This window comes from Phyllobates terribilis, unplaced genomic scaffold (genome assembly GCF_046119375.1).
Source record: "Phyllobates terribilis strain yellow unplaced genomic scaffold, ASM4611937v1 Scaffold_4__5_contigs__length_816908805, whole genome shotgun sequence".
In the NCBI taxonomy this organism is placed as follows: domain Eukaryota; kingdom Metazoa; phylum Chordata; class Amphibia; order Anura; family Dendrobatidae; genus Phyllobates; species Phyllobates terribilis.
This window is the reverse complement of record NW_027362764.1, coordinates 645,384,000-645,397,975: the sequence shown is the minus strand read 5'-3', so window position 1 is coordinate 645,397,975 and position 13,976 is coordinate 645,384,000. Positions and strand designations below refer to the sequence as shown.

The 13,976-nt window shown below is 51.0% G+C and overlaps 1 protein-coding gene across 1 annotated transcript in view; it reads left to right on the top strand.

Moving 5' to 3' along the window:
* Positions 1-13,976, top strand: part of PREX2 (phosphatidylinositol-3,4,5-trisphosphate dependent Rac exchange factor 2) — a 538,104-nt gene that overhangs the window by 340,940 nt on the left and 183,188 nt on the right. The window lies entirely within an intron of this gene.

Here is a 13,976-nt window from a genome sequence, read left to right as displayed (position 1 = left end):
GTGTGCCCTCTCAGGTTTAATAAGTGGTTTTCCAGCAATCTTGAAGGAGTTCCCAGAGATGCTTAGCACTTGTTGGCCCTTTTGCCTTCACTCTGCGGTCCAGCTCACCCCAAACCATCTCGATTGGGTTCAGGTCTGGTGACTGTGGAGGCCAGGTCATATGGCCTGGCACCCCATCACTCTCCTTCTTGGTCAAATACCCTTACACAGCCTGGAGGTGTGTTTGGGGTCATTGTCCTGTTGAAAAATAAATGATGGTCCAACTAAATCATACCGGATGGAATAGCATGTGGTAGCCATCCTGGTTCAGTATGCCTTCAATTTTGAATAAATCCCCAACAGTGTCACCAGCAAAGCACCCCCACACCATCACACCTCCTCCTCCATGCTTCACGGTGGGAACCAGGCATGTAGAGTCCATCCGTTCACCTTTTCTGTGTCGCACAAACTCACGGTGGTTGGAACCAAAGATCTCAAATTTGAACTCGTCAGACCAAAGCACAGATTTCCACTGGTCTAATGTCCATTCCTTGTGTTCTTTAGCCCAAATAAGTCTCTTCTGCTTGTTGCCTGTCCTTATCAGTGGTTTCCTAGCAGCTATTTTACCATGAAGGCCTGCTGCACAAAGTCTCCTCTTAACGGTTGTTGTAGAGATGTGTCTGCTGCTAGAACTCTGTGTGGCATTGACCTGGTCTCTAATCTGAGCTGCTGTTAACCTGCAATTTCTGAGGCTGGTGACTCGGATAAACTTATCCTCAGAAGCAGAGGTGACTCTTGGTCTTCCTTTCCTGGGACAGTCCTCATGTGAGCCAGTTTCTTTGTAGCGCTTGATGTTTTTTGCAACTGCACTTGGGGACACTTTCAAAGTTTGCCCAATTTTTCTGACTGACTGACCTTCATTTCTTAGAGTAATGATGGCCACTCGTTTTTCTTTACTTAGCTGCTTTTTTCTTGCCATAATACAAATTCTAACAGTCTATTCAGTAGGACTATCAGCTGTGTATCCACATGATTTCTGCACAACACAACTGATGGTCCCAACCCCATTTATAAGGCAAGAAATCCCACTTATTAAACCTGACAGGGCACACCTGTGAAGTGAAAACCATTTCCGGTGACTACCTCTTGAAGGTCATCAAGAGAATGCCAAGAGTGTGCAAATCAGTCAGCAAAGCAAAAGTTGGCTACTTTGAAGAACCTAGAATATAAGACATTTTTTCAGTTGTTTCACACTTTTTTGTTAAGTATATAATTCCACGTGTCTATTCATAGTTTTGATGCCTTCAGTGTGAATGTATAATTTTCAAAGTCACGAAAATACAGAAACATCTTTAAATGAGAAGGTGTGTACATACTTTTGGTCAGTACTGTGTATGTGTATATATATATATATATATATATATATATATATATATATATATATATATGAGAGAGAGAGAGAGAAAAAGAAAAGAGTGACCAGGAGCTGCTTGAGGAGCAAGATCTGCTTCCTCAGTCGTCACCACCACCTCCAACCCAACAAAAGAAGAAGCCGGAAGAAAGGGGGCACCAGGGCCGTAACAGTGGAAGCGGGCGCTCCGGCAGATCGTCGCAGCGTAGCAAAGTCTCAACCTCAACATCTTCCAGGAGGACTCCGTCTACAGAGATGGCGCTACCTCCTGAACTGGGAAGAAAGAGTATGGGGAAAACAAAAATTATGACCTGTGCACTATGCACAGAAGCCCTATCCACTACTTGGAATAAGAGACTCTGCAGCTCCTGCATTGACCAAACTATATGCGAGGAAACCCCGAAATTTGCCTCTGAACTTAGAGACCTTATTAAGTCACAGGTCGAAGATACCATTAAATCCTTTCGGGGGGTAAAAGGTTAAGGAAAACTAAGAACATATCCCCCGAGTCAGGTTCTAGCAGTTCTGAGAATGGCGGAGATTCGGACTCTTCCATCTCTTCATCTTCCTCGTCTACAGATAGAGGAGAACGGAGCTGCTTCCCTATCGAAGAAACAAATAGCCTCATTAAGGCAGTCAGATCTACCATGGGGTTAGCAGATCCCCGGCCCAAAAAATCTATCCAAGACGTAATGTTCAGCGGTCTAGAGCAAAAAAAGAGGAGATCTTTTCCACTAAATGAACATGTTCTTTCTTTGATTAAGAAAGAGTGGAAAAAAAAAGGAGAGGAAGGGTTTCCTTTTCCCTAAACGAAACTACCCGTTCGATGACCCTGCATGTTCCTTTTGGGAGAAAGCGCCAAAACTGGACGCCGCCATAGCCAAAGCCTCAAAGAAATACTCCCTTCCATTTGAAGACATGGGCATCTTAAAAGACCCCATGGATAAAAAAGCAGACTCCTTCCTAAAGGGTTCCTGGGAAGCCGCTGGGGGGGATTAAAACCTGCGGTAGCTGCCACATGTACGGCCAGGTCATTAATGGTCTGGCTGGATCAGCTTGAAACACAACTGAGGCAGAAAACATGTAGAGACACAAATCTTGAAACTATCCCAGTAATGAAAGGGGCAGCGGCCTTTCTAGCTGACGCCTCGGCGGACTCCGTCAGATTAGGTGCTAGGGTGACAGGGCTCGCTAAAGCGGCCAGAGGAGCCCTCTGTCTCAAATGTTGGCCCAGGGATCTACAGACTAAATCAAGATTGTGCTCCATCCTCTGTGAGGGCGAGTTTCTATTTGGGCCCTCCCTTGATGACATCTTGGAAAAAGCAGGGGACAATAAGAAGCCGTTCCCTATCCTGTCTAACACTGTTTACAGAAAACCCTTTCAGAGTAAAAGGTTTATCCGTAGAAAACCCCCTAAAGAGCAGGATAGGTGGGAAGACAGGAGAAGGAAGATCAAAGGGTTCCTATTTAATAAACCCCCAAACGATAGCAGAAAGCCTCCCCTATGAGGATTTGCCCCGGGTGGGGGGAAGGCTATCTGGCTTTCTCCCGGCCTGGGAGTTAATATCCGACAGCTCATGGATTCTGAGGCTAATACAATCGGGCCTGAAACTCCAGTTCCTCACATTCCCTCAGCAAAACTTTGTCGTGACCCCCGAAAGGTCCTCAAATGAGGAGCAGCTTGCCTTGGAGTAGGAAATCTGGGGACTGGTAGAGAAGGCAGTCCTTCTGGAGGTCCCGGGGTGGAGGAAGGCAAGGGCTTCTATTCTCCATTATTCCTGAGGACGATTGTAAATCTAAAAAAGCTGAACAAACTTTTGAAGGTGGAAGCCTTCAAAATGGAAACAATAATATCATCAGTAAAAATGCTGTTTCCCGATTGTTTCATGGCCGTCCTGGATTTAAAAGACTCTTATTATCACGTCCCGATACACAAAGACTACCGGAAGTTCCTCAGAGTAGCAGTTCCTATGGGTGGAGTGGTCAAACACTATCAATATACGGCCCTCCCATTTGGCATCGCCATAGCCCCAAGGGTTTTCACCAAAGTTGTTGCAGAGGTAATGGCTCATCTAAGGGAACAGAACACCCTGGTCCCATACCTAGACGACTTCCTGGTAATAGGCAGCTCCTTCCTAAACTGCAAATCCCATCTGGGAAAGGTCATGGATTCTTTTACTCGCTTAGGATGGCTTTTGAATCTAGAAAAATCCAAAATAGAACCATGCCAGATACAGGAATACCTAGGCATCGTGCTGGAGTCAAAAAGACAGGAGTGTCGTCTCCCCACAGAAAAAAATCACAAAATCATAGGCCAGATATCACTGGCAAAGTCCCACCCGTCTTTGTCCCTACGGAAAGCCAAGTCCCTTCTAGTCTCCCTGACAGCATGTTTCCTGGCCGTCCAATGGGCTCAAATACCAGGACCCTACAGTGGGAAATCTTAGAGGCAGAAAAATCGCTAAGAGGGCATTTAGAAGGGCAGCTAACGCTATCTGCAAAAACCACACTTTCCCTAGAGTGGTGGGGGAACATAGACAATCTAGCCCAGGGGATTCCTTGTGTAACGGGTCTGGGAGGTGGAACCTCTGAGCTACTATACAAGGGGGCGGTCCTTGTAAGGAAGCGGGTGGCTCCCAGGGAAGACGGGCAGGTAGTCACGGCAAGTGACAGGGACAGTCTCTGGGTAGAAGGGCAGGCAGTCACGGCAAGTGACAGGGACAGTCTCTGGGTAGAAGGGCAGGTAGTCACGGCAAGTGACAGGGACAGTCTCTGGGTAGAGGAACAGCAGGCAGGTGGCAGGTGAGCGCTCCCAGGTGAGCGGGCAAGAGTCTCTGGACAGGCAGGTGGTCACGGCAAGTGACGGCAGAACCTCCAGGTAGACTAGCAGACAGCTAGCAGGTGGACGCTCCCAGTTGAGCGGGCAAGAGTCTCTGGACATGCAGGTGGTCACGGCAAGTGACGGCAGAGCCTCCAGTTAGGCTAGCAGGCAGGTAGCAGGTGAGCGCTCCCAGGAGAGCGGGCAAGAGTCTCTGGACAGGCAGATGGTCACGGAAAGTGACGGCAGAGCCTCCAGGTAGGCTAGCAGGCAGGTAGCAGGTGAGCGCTCCCAGGTGAGCGAGCAGGCTGGTCCATAGGCAGACTGACAGGTGTCGGAAGGCAGACCGTCGGACCGCAGGCTTGCAAGCAGGTAAGCGGATATCAGGCAGGTATCAAGCAGGAATCTGGCAGGTGACTGGCAGGTAACAGGCAGGAATCTGGCAGGTGACTGGCAGGTAACAAGCAGGATCCTGGCAGGTGACTGGCAGGTAACTGGTAACGGGACCTGAGGGCTGAAGCAGAGTGAAGGCTTTGCAACAACATTGCTCGGGCACCTCCATTTTGGAGGAGGTGCCTTATATATGGAGAGGTCCTCCGGCCATTGGCCGGGGACTCCTTAGGACGGCGCGTGCGGCCCCTTTAAGAGAGGGGGAGCGCGCACGCGACCTAAGCACAGAGGCCGGGAAGCAGCGCGCGCTGCCAGCAGAGCGGGAGGAAGCCGCCGGGCACAGAGCGGGAGGAAGCCGCCGGGCACAGAGCGGAGAGGTGAGGGGAACGGCGTCCCTGCCTAGCAGGGGGCAGGGACACCAACGCTACAGTACCCCCCCTTTAGGCCCCCCCTTTTTTAGGCCAGAGAGAAATTTAGCAAGGATGAGAGGGGCATGGATGTTCTCCCGGGGCTCCCATGTTCTCTCCTCAGGACCAAACCCCTTCCAATCTACCAAAAAAAAGGTCTTTCCTCTTACCCTCTTAGTGGCCAGAATACTCTCTACCTCAAAGACGTCTTCAGCAGAAACCGGAGCAGGAGGAGTACCTGGATTGTTGGAAAAAGAGTTAAAGACAACAGGTTTGAGGAGAGATACGTGGAAGGAGTTGGGAATCCGTAAGGTGGCCGGGAGTTTTAATTTTAGGCCACTGGATTAATTTGCCTGAGGATTTCGAAAGGACCGATGAAGCGAGGACCTAACTTGTAGGAGGGTATCTTGAGCCGTACATGTTTGGAAGAGAGCCAAACCTTGTCTCCCGGACGGAATTGAGGCGGATCCAGACGTCTCTTATCAGCATATCGCTTCATCCGCTCGGAGGACTGAAGAAGTGCAGACCTAGTACTCTCCCAAATGGTAGAAAACTCGCTGACAAGAGGCTGCGCGGCAGGGTTGTCCACAGAGGCGGAGACGGGAAACGGAATCCGGGGGTGCTGGCCATAGACAATAAAGAACGGGGACTTGGAAGAGGATTCGCTCTCGTGGTTATTATAAGAGAACTCGGCCCAAGGAAGGAGGTCCACCCAATCAGAATGGTGGGCATTAACAAAGTGCCGGAGATAGCTGGTAAGGATCTGATTGATCCGCTCCACTTGACCATTGGACTGAGGGTGGTAAGCGGAGGAGAAGTCCAGGGTGACGTCCAGCAGTTTACATGTGGCTCTCCAGAAGCGTGAGGTAAACTGAACCCCTCGATCCGACACGATGTGGAGGGGTAGGCCATGGAGACGGAAGATATGGCGAATAAAGTCCTTAGCCAGCTCAGGTGCAGACGGAAGACCAGGCAGGGGAATGAAGTGGGCCATTTTAGAGAAGCGGTCCGCGACCACCCAAATGACAGTACACCCGGCAGAGACAGGAAGATCGGTAATGAAGTCCATAGCGATGTGTTGCCACGGGGCAACAGGTATGGGAAGCGGCAGGAGATGACCAGCTGGTAAGTGTCTGGGAACTTTGTTGCGGCCACAAGATGAACAGGCGAAGTCTACCACATCCTACGCAGGGTAGACCACCAGTAATGCCGGGAAATGAGTAGGAAGGTCTTCTTTTGGCCGGCATGGCCAGCTAGTTTAGAAGAATGACCCCAGCGAAGAACCCTCTCACGGTCTGGAGGCGCCACGAACGTCTTGCTGGGTGGAAGACGAGTCAAATCCAAGGGGGCCACATTCATCACCTTGGAGGGCTCGATAATGTGCATAGGCTCCTCCTCTTGGTCGGAGGACAGGAAGGATCGGGACAAGGCATCAGCTTTGACATTTTTGTCCGCCGGGCGGAAATGAAGGATGAAATCGAAGCGGGCAAAAAACAAAGACCACCGGGCCTGACGTGGATTAAGTCTCTGGGCATTTTGGAGATATGCCAGGTTCTTGTGATCGTGTAGATGATCACCGGGTATAGAGCCCCTTAAAGCAGGTAACGCCATTCCTCCAGCGCCAATTTAACGGCAAGCAGTTCTCGGTCTCCTATGGAGTAATTGCGCTCAGAGGAGGAGAAGATTTTAGAGAAAAAGCCGCAGGTTACCATTCTCCCGGAGGAAGACTTTTGGGTGAGCACCGCTCCGGCTCCAGAGGAGGAGGCATCAACCTCCAGGTAGAACTGTTTGTTGCAGTCCGGACGGTGCAGCACAGGGGCAGAGGAGAAGGCTTGTTTCAGGGAAAGGAAGGCCTCCTCAGCTTCGGATGACCATACTTTGGGATTTGCTCCCTTACGGGTGAGCGCAGATATGGGCGCAGTCCGTGACGAGAAGTGAGGAATGAAGAGACGATAGTAATTAGCGAAGCCCAGGAATCGCTGTATCGCCTTCAAGCCCTCCGGACGGGGCCACTTTAGGACAGCAGAGAGGTTCTCGGGATCCATTCGCAAGCCTGTCTGGGAGATAACATAGCCCAGGAAAGGAAGAGAGGTCTGCTCAAAAAGGCACTTCTCGTATTTAGCATAGAGGTGGTTCTGCCTGAGCCTAAGCAGGACCTGACGAACATCCCTCCGTTGTGTGGGAAGATCCGGAGAGAAGACCAAGATGTCGTCCAGGTATACCACCACGCAGGAGTAAAGAAGGTCACGGAAGATGTCGTTGACCAGTTCTTGGAAGACGGCGGGAGCATTGCAGAGACCGAAGGGCATCACACGGTACTCATAGTGTCCGTCCCGGGTATTAAATGCTGTTTTCCACTCGTCTCCCTGACGGATACGGACCAGGTTATATGCTCCGCGTAGATCCAGCTTGGAGAAGATCCTGGCGCCTTTAAGACGATCAAATAACTCAGAGATGAGCGGAAGGGGGTATTTATTTTTAACCGTGATCTGATTGAGTCCTCTATAGTCAATACAGGGGCGAAGCGAGCCATCTTTTTTTTTGACAAAGAAGAATCCGGCTCCAGCCGGGGAAGTAGACTTCCGGATGAATCCCCTGGCCAGATTCTCCTCTATGTACTCAGACATGGCCCGGCTTTCTGCCGCAGACAACGGATAAATACGCCCACGGGGTGGAGTGGCACCGGGAACCAGGTCGATCAGGCAGTCATATGGCCTATGAGGAGGCAATGTCTCTGCTTCCTTCTTACCGAAGACGTCAGCATAGGGCCAGTAAGGAGCCGGAAGACCGGGTAAATTAGCTGGGATAGGTGGAGGATGAACCGGACGAACCGGAACCGGACGAACCGGAACCAGGCAGTTCTTATGGCAGGCCAGCCCCCACCGGAGTACTTCACCGGAATGCCAGTTCAACACGGTTTCATGTGTCTGGAGCCAAGGTAGACCTAGCAATAGGGAGTGGGAGAGTCCGGACAACACATGGAAGGAGATTACCTCAGAGTGCCACATTCCCACCTGCAGGGTTATGGGTTCCGTGACGAGCAGGATGGTCACCGGAAGGAGTCTTCCATCCACGGAGGCGACTGACAAAGGTTCAGCCAGAGACTTGGTGGGAATATGGTATTTCTCAACCAGGGACTGAGAGATGAGGTTTCCAGCGGATCCAGAGTCCAGGTGGGCGAGTTCAAAGTGACGGTTCTCTCCCCAGGAGATAGATACAGACAAAGTCAGGGTTGGAGAGGACTTATTTTTGTCTAGGGCGACCTCTCCGAGCGGTCCTAGACACTGGAGTTTCCCGGCCTCTCCGGGCAGGAACGAATCTGGTGCTCCTTACTGCCACAATAGAAGCAACTCCCCTCGGCTCGGCGTGACTCTTGGCGAGATTTGACCAACTTGGTCTGGTCGATCTGCATGGACTCGGGTGAGTGCGCCCGGGGAGTGACAGAAGAGGAGACAGGTTTCTGGAAAGTAGGAGCTAGGCGGGGAAACCTTCTCTCATGGGTGGTCTCTTTAGTACGTTCTTGAAACCGGATGTCAATCCGGGTAGCCAGAGACACCAGGTCATTCAGGGTGGTAGGAATGTCCCGACCGGCGAGCTCATCTTTAATCCGACCGGAAAGGCCCTCCCAGAAGATGGACACCAGGGCCTCATTATCCCAGGCAAGCTCAGAAGCAACGGTGCGGAACCGTATGGCATATTGGCCCACGGTGAGACTCCCTTGGTGGAGACGTAGCAAAGAGGAGGCAGATGAGGTCTTTCGTCCCGGTTCATCGAAGACCCTTCGGAAAGCAGTGAGGAAAGACGACAGGTCGGACACCAGGGGATCCCCTCTCTCCCACAGAGGGTTAAGCCATGCCAGTGCCTCCCCCGTGAGATGGGACATGATGAATGCCACTTTGGCTCGGTCGGAGATAAACTGGTGGGCCAGGAGTTCAAAGTGCAGGGTGCACTGGTTTATGAAGCCCCGAGCTTGAGCGGGGTCGCCTCCGAAGCGAGGAGGTGCAGAAAGCCAGGGACCGGGGCAGGATGCCATGGTATTGGTGGGCAGCGGCGCTGCCGGGTTGCGAGTCATGACACTAGCGGTGGTTGCTGGTGTAGCAGTCAGAGTGTCCAGGCGAGAGTTGACATTCCACAGGTGACTCAGGATGGACTCCTGTTGGGACCTCTGACGGGACAGTTCATGGCATAGGTCCGAGAGCGAGGGAGTTTGGGTGCCACCGGGTTCCATGGCCCGAGCAAACTGTAACGGGTCTGGGAGGTGGAACCTCTGAGCTACTATACAAGGGGCGGTCCTTGTAAGGAAGCGGGTGGCTCCCAGGGAAGACGGGCAGGTAGTCACGGCAAGTGACAGGGACAGTCTCTGGGTAGAAGGGCAGGCAGTCACGGCAAGTGACAGGGACAGTCTCTGGGTAGAAGGGCAGGTAGTCACGGCAAGTGACAGGGACAGTCTCTGGGTAGAAGGGCAGGTAGTCACGGCAAGTGACAGGGACAGTCTCTGGGTAGAGGAACAGCAGGCAGGTGGCAGGTGAGCGCTCCCAGGTGAGCGGGCGAGAGTCTCTGGACAGGCAGGTGGTCACGGCAAGTGACGGCAGAACCTCCAGGTAGACTAGCAGACAGGTAGCAGGTGGACGCTCCCAGGTGAGCGGGCTAGAGTCTCTGGACAGGCAGGTGGTCACGGCAAGTGACGGCAGAGCCTCCAGGTAGGCTAGCAGGCAGGTAGCAGGTGAGCGCTCCCAGGTAAGCGGGCAAGAGTCTCTGGACAGGCAGGTGGTCACGGCAAGTGACGGCAGAGCCTCCAGGTAGGCTAGCAGGCAGGTAGCAGGTGAGCGCTCCCAGGAGAGCGGGCAAGAGTCTCTGGACAGGCAGATGGTCACGTAAAGTGATGGCAGAGCCTCCTGGTAGGCTAGCAGGCAGGTAGCAGGTGAGCGCTCCCAGGTGAGCGAGCAGGCTGGTCCATAGACAGACTGACAGGTGTCGGAAGGCAGACCGTCGGACCGCAGGCTTGCAAGCAGGTAAGCGGATATCAGGCAGGTATCAAGCAGGAATCTGGCAGGTGACTGGCAGGTAACAGGCAGGAATCTGGCAGGTGACTGGCAGGTAACAAGCAGGATCCTGGCAGGTGACTGGCAGATAACTGGTAACGGGACCTGAGGGCTGAAGTTGAGTGAAGGCTTTGCAACAACATTGCTCGGGCACCTCCATTTTGGAGGAGGTGCCTTATATATGGAGAGGTCCTCCGGCCATTGGCCGGGGACTCCTTAGGACGGCGCGCGCGGCCCCTTTAAGAGAGGGGGAGCGCGCGCGCCCTAAGCACAGAGGCCGGGAAGCAGCGCGCGCTGTCAGCAGAGCGGGAGGAAGCCGCCGGGCACGGAGCGGAGAGGTGAGGGGAACGGCGTCCCTGCCTAGCATGGGGCAGGGATGCCGACGCTACACCTTGGACAATCCCGACACCTCAAATCCTGACCACAGGTGCAAGTACCGGGGGTTGGGGGGCTCACCTCAACAACCTTGTAGCTCAGGGGATCTGGACAGAACGCCTAAAGCTAGTATCCTCAAACATGAAGGAGCTCCTAGCAGTAGAGTGGGCACTCCGGGAATTCACGCACACACTACAAGGACACCACGTGAGGGTCTTTTCAGACAACCGGGTAGTAGTGGCATACCTGAACCACCAGGGGGGTACACGGTCCCATTCCCTAGTGCAGGCGACAGAGGTCATCTTTCACTTAGCCGAGGAAAACTTACAATTCCTGTCAGCCCTACACATAAAAGGGATAGAAAATCGCACCGCAGACTTTCTGAGTTGGACACAGCTAAAGCAGGGCGAAAGGAAGTTAAATCAGTCAGTTTTTCGGCAGATTGTACAAATGTGGGGACGTCCCTCCATAGATCTGTTTGCCAACAATCGGAACAAGAAAACACTCTTTTTGCTCCCTAGACCCCAATGGGAACCCCGTAGCCGTTGATGCCTTCATGATCCCGTGAAGTTACCCTCTAGCTTACGCTTTTCCTCCGACCGCTCTGATTCCAGCTGTTCTGAGGAATATCAGGGAAGAGAAAGCGAGGGTAATCTTGATAGCCCCCTTTTGGCCAAAGAGGGCATGGTTTTCGTGGCTGAGGATGTTATCAATCTCCGATCCATGGGTTCTTCCGGATCTTCCGGACCTTCTTTCTCAGGGTCCGGTTCTCCATCCTCGGGCTTAAAACTTACACTTGACAGCCTGGAATTTGAAAGGGCTCTTCTGAAGGACAAAGGTTTCTCCCCAAATCTTATCACCACGCTACTTCAAAGTAGGAAACCTGTGACCACCAAACTGTACGGGAAAACCTGGAAGAAATTCCTTTCTGTCTCAGGTTCCAGGCTGGGTGGGGAGGTTCCATTGTCAGCTATCCTGGAATTCTTACAGAAGGGTTTGGAGCAGGGTCTGGCCACAAGTACCTTAAAAGTTCAAGTTGCGGCCCTGGGAGCGTTCTACAATTTTGATCTGGCTAGGGTTAGATGGGTATCTAGGTTCATTAAAGCATCATCTAGATCCCGACCCATCCCATCCCGAAATACTGCACCCTGGGATTTAAACTTGGTCCTTTCAGCTTTAACGGAGGCCCCTTTTGAACCTCTGTCAGAAGCGCCCCTAAAAATTCTGTCCCTCAAAACAGCGCTCTTAGTAGCTCTCGCATCCGCTCGTAGGGTTAGTGATATTCAGGCCCTATCGGCAGGCCCCCCCTTCACACAAATCTTGGAGGATAGGGTTACTCTGAAAACTGACCCTGCCTATCTGCCAAAAGTGGCGTCAAGATTTCACAGGTCCCAGGAAATTACCCTCCCTTCTTTCTGCCCCAACCCTAGGAACACGAAAGAGAAGTTCTTGCATACACTAGACGTCAGAAGGTGCCTAATCCAATACCTAGAGCCGACACAAGAGTGTAGGGAGGATAGTTCTCTCTTTGTTTGCTTTCAGGGCCCTCGTAAGGGGAAGAAAGCTTCTAAGGGCACGCTGGCCAGATGGATAAGGGAGGCCATCTCACTATCGTACTCCTCACGTGGGGAAGCTGCCCTGGAGAAACTGAAGGCCCACTCAACAAGAGCGGTGGCAGCCTCCTGGGCGGAGAAGGCCGGTGCTACTATAGAGCAGATATGTAGAGCGGCAACTTGGTCTTCCCCCTCTACCTTCTTCAATCACTACCGGCTAGACTTAACGTCTTCTTCAGACCTTACTTTCGGGAGAAGGGTTCTGGAAGCTGTGGTCCCCCCATAAAGAGTCACTTCTCTGTAATTCTCTCCGTGGTGCCGTCATGGGGGAAGGAGAAAGATGTAGTTACTTACCGGTAACGGGATTTCTCAGAGCCCATGACGGCACTCGTACATTCCCTCCCTTCACGTGTGGGTGCGCACACTTATTAGTTACTTGTTGTAGCCACGTGGTGTCTCTGACGAGTTCTTAAATTGTAAAATTTTGTGTTACTAACCTGGTGGTCCTCTCATGCTCTGTAAACAACTGATGCAGGAGAGAGGTACCGCCCTTTTATCTGTAGGTTTCCTGTTTTTGAAGGGCGGATCCCCTCTCTCCGTGGTCCCGTCATGGGCTCTGAGAAATCCCGTTACCGGTAAGTAACTACGTCTTTTTATTTTATCGGGGCAAAACATGAGGAATGAGAAGGGGTTGTCCAAGTAGTGGACAACCCCTTTAACTGCTTAGTTGCTGTGGTTAATGACAATTGTAGCATCTAAGTGGTTTAAAGAAGGGGGGGGCTCCTTTTCTCAATTCAAGTAATTGCAGGCTGTTGATAGTTTGTTATGGAGCCTAAGGCTAAGGTCACACGACCGTTTTTCTCTCATCCAAGAAAATTGGGCCGATTATGCTAATCACACTTTGATCAAACTTTGATCAGAGTGTGATCCGATTTTCTCAGATGTGGAGAAAAAAAAAATTCTCCACCTTCACCATACAGTTTGTCCATGAAAATTGAAGTGCAGTCCATTGTTTTCCATGACCCCATACACTTGAATGGCCGTGTGTGATCCGATAATTGGATGCAAATCATGCATGCTGCAATTTTTTCCTCAGACCAACTCGGTCCGAAGAAAAATTCAGACATGTGCGCGGCCCCATAGAATAACATGGGAACAAATGTTATCCATCAAAACTACGGATAGCACTCATCCAATTTTTACGGTTGTGTGCATGAGCTCTAATAGCGACCCTCCATGTCTGTCTTTTTAGTACACCTGTAACAGGATGCCTGACAGTGTTTTGCTGACAGCCATAACGCACAGACATACAGAAGTGTTCTGCTGTGTTTTGTAAAAAATATGATGGAGAACTTAATTCCTCCATTGTTTCCATTGTCTTTTTCCGCGTAAATTGGACTCGGATGATATCCGAGTGCAGTCCGATGTTTCACAAGAACCCATAGACTTGTATATGTGTGTATGATCTGATTATCAGATGCACTCGCAGCATGTTGCCATTGTTTTCTCATGCCGAATCAGCATGAGAAAAAAAATTGTTCATCTGTACTGCCACATAGAATAACAGTGAGTGTGAGCCTTTATTGTCTGGTTAGCAATGTTAACACTTCCAACAAAAAAACAATCACTCTTATGGATGTTCCAAATATCAAGTAAATAGTTATGGCCACAGCACCAGGGGGTTACTGCGGTGATTGCTAAATGTTTCTAAGTTGCAAACTATTTTGCAAATATCGTACTCAATTTAAGACCTAAGGTACTACAAGGTTTTCCTTATTCTAATCTCTGTGCCCCCGTGTTTTTTTCCTTATTCTAAACTAATCTTCTGTGTGATATTTTTCCTATGTTTTTTCATCATGGTGTTTTTATTTCTGATAGAAAAAAACAAACTATCACTTGTCAGTAATTGTGAGTTCTCCAATTCTTTGTTATGTTCATCCATTTCTTAGTTATTTCTGTTTCTCCAGTCGGTGTTTTAAAAGTCTCTATTACAACTCCAAT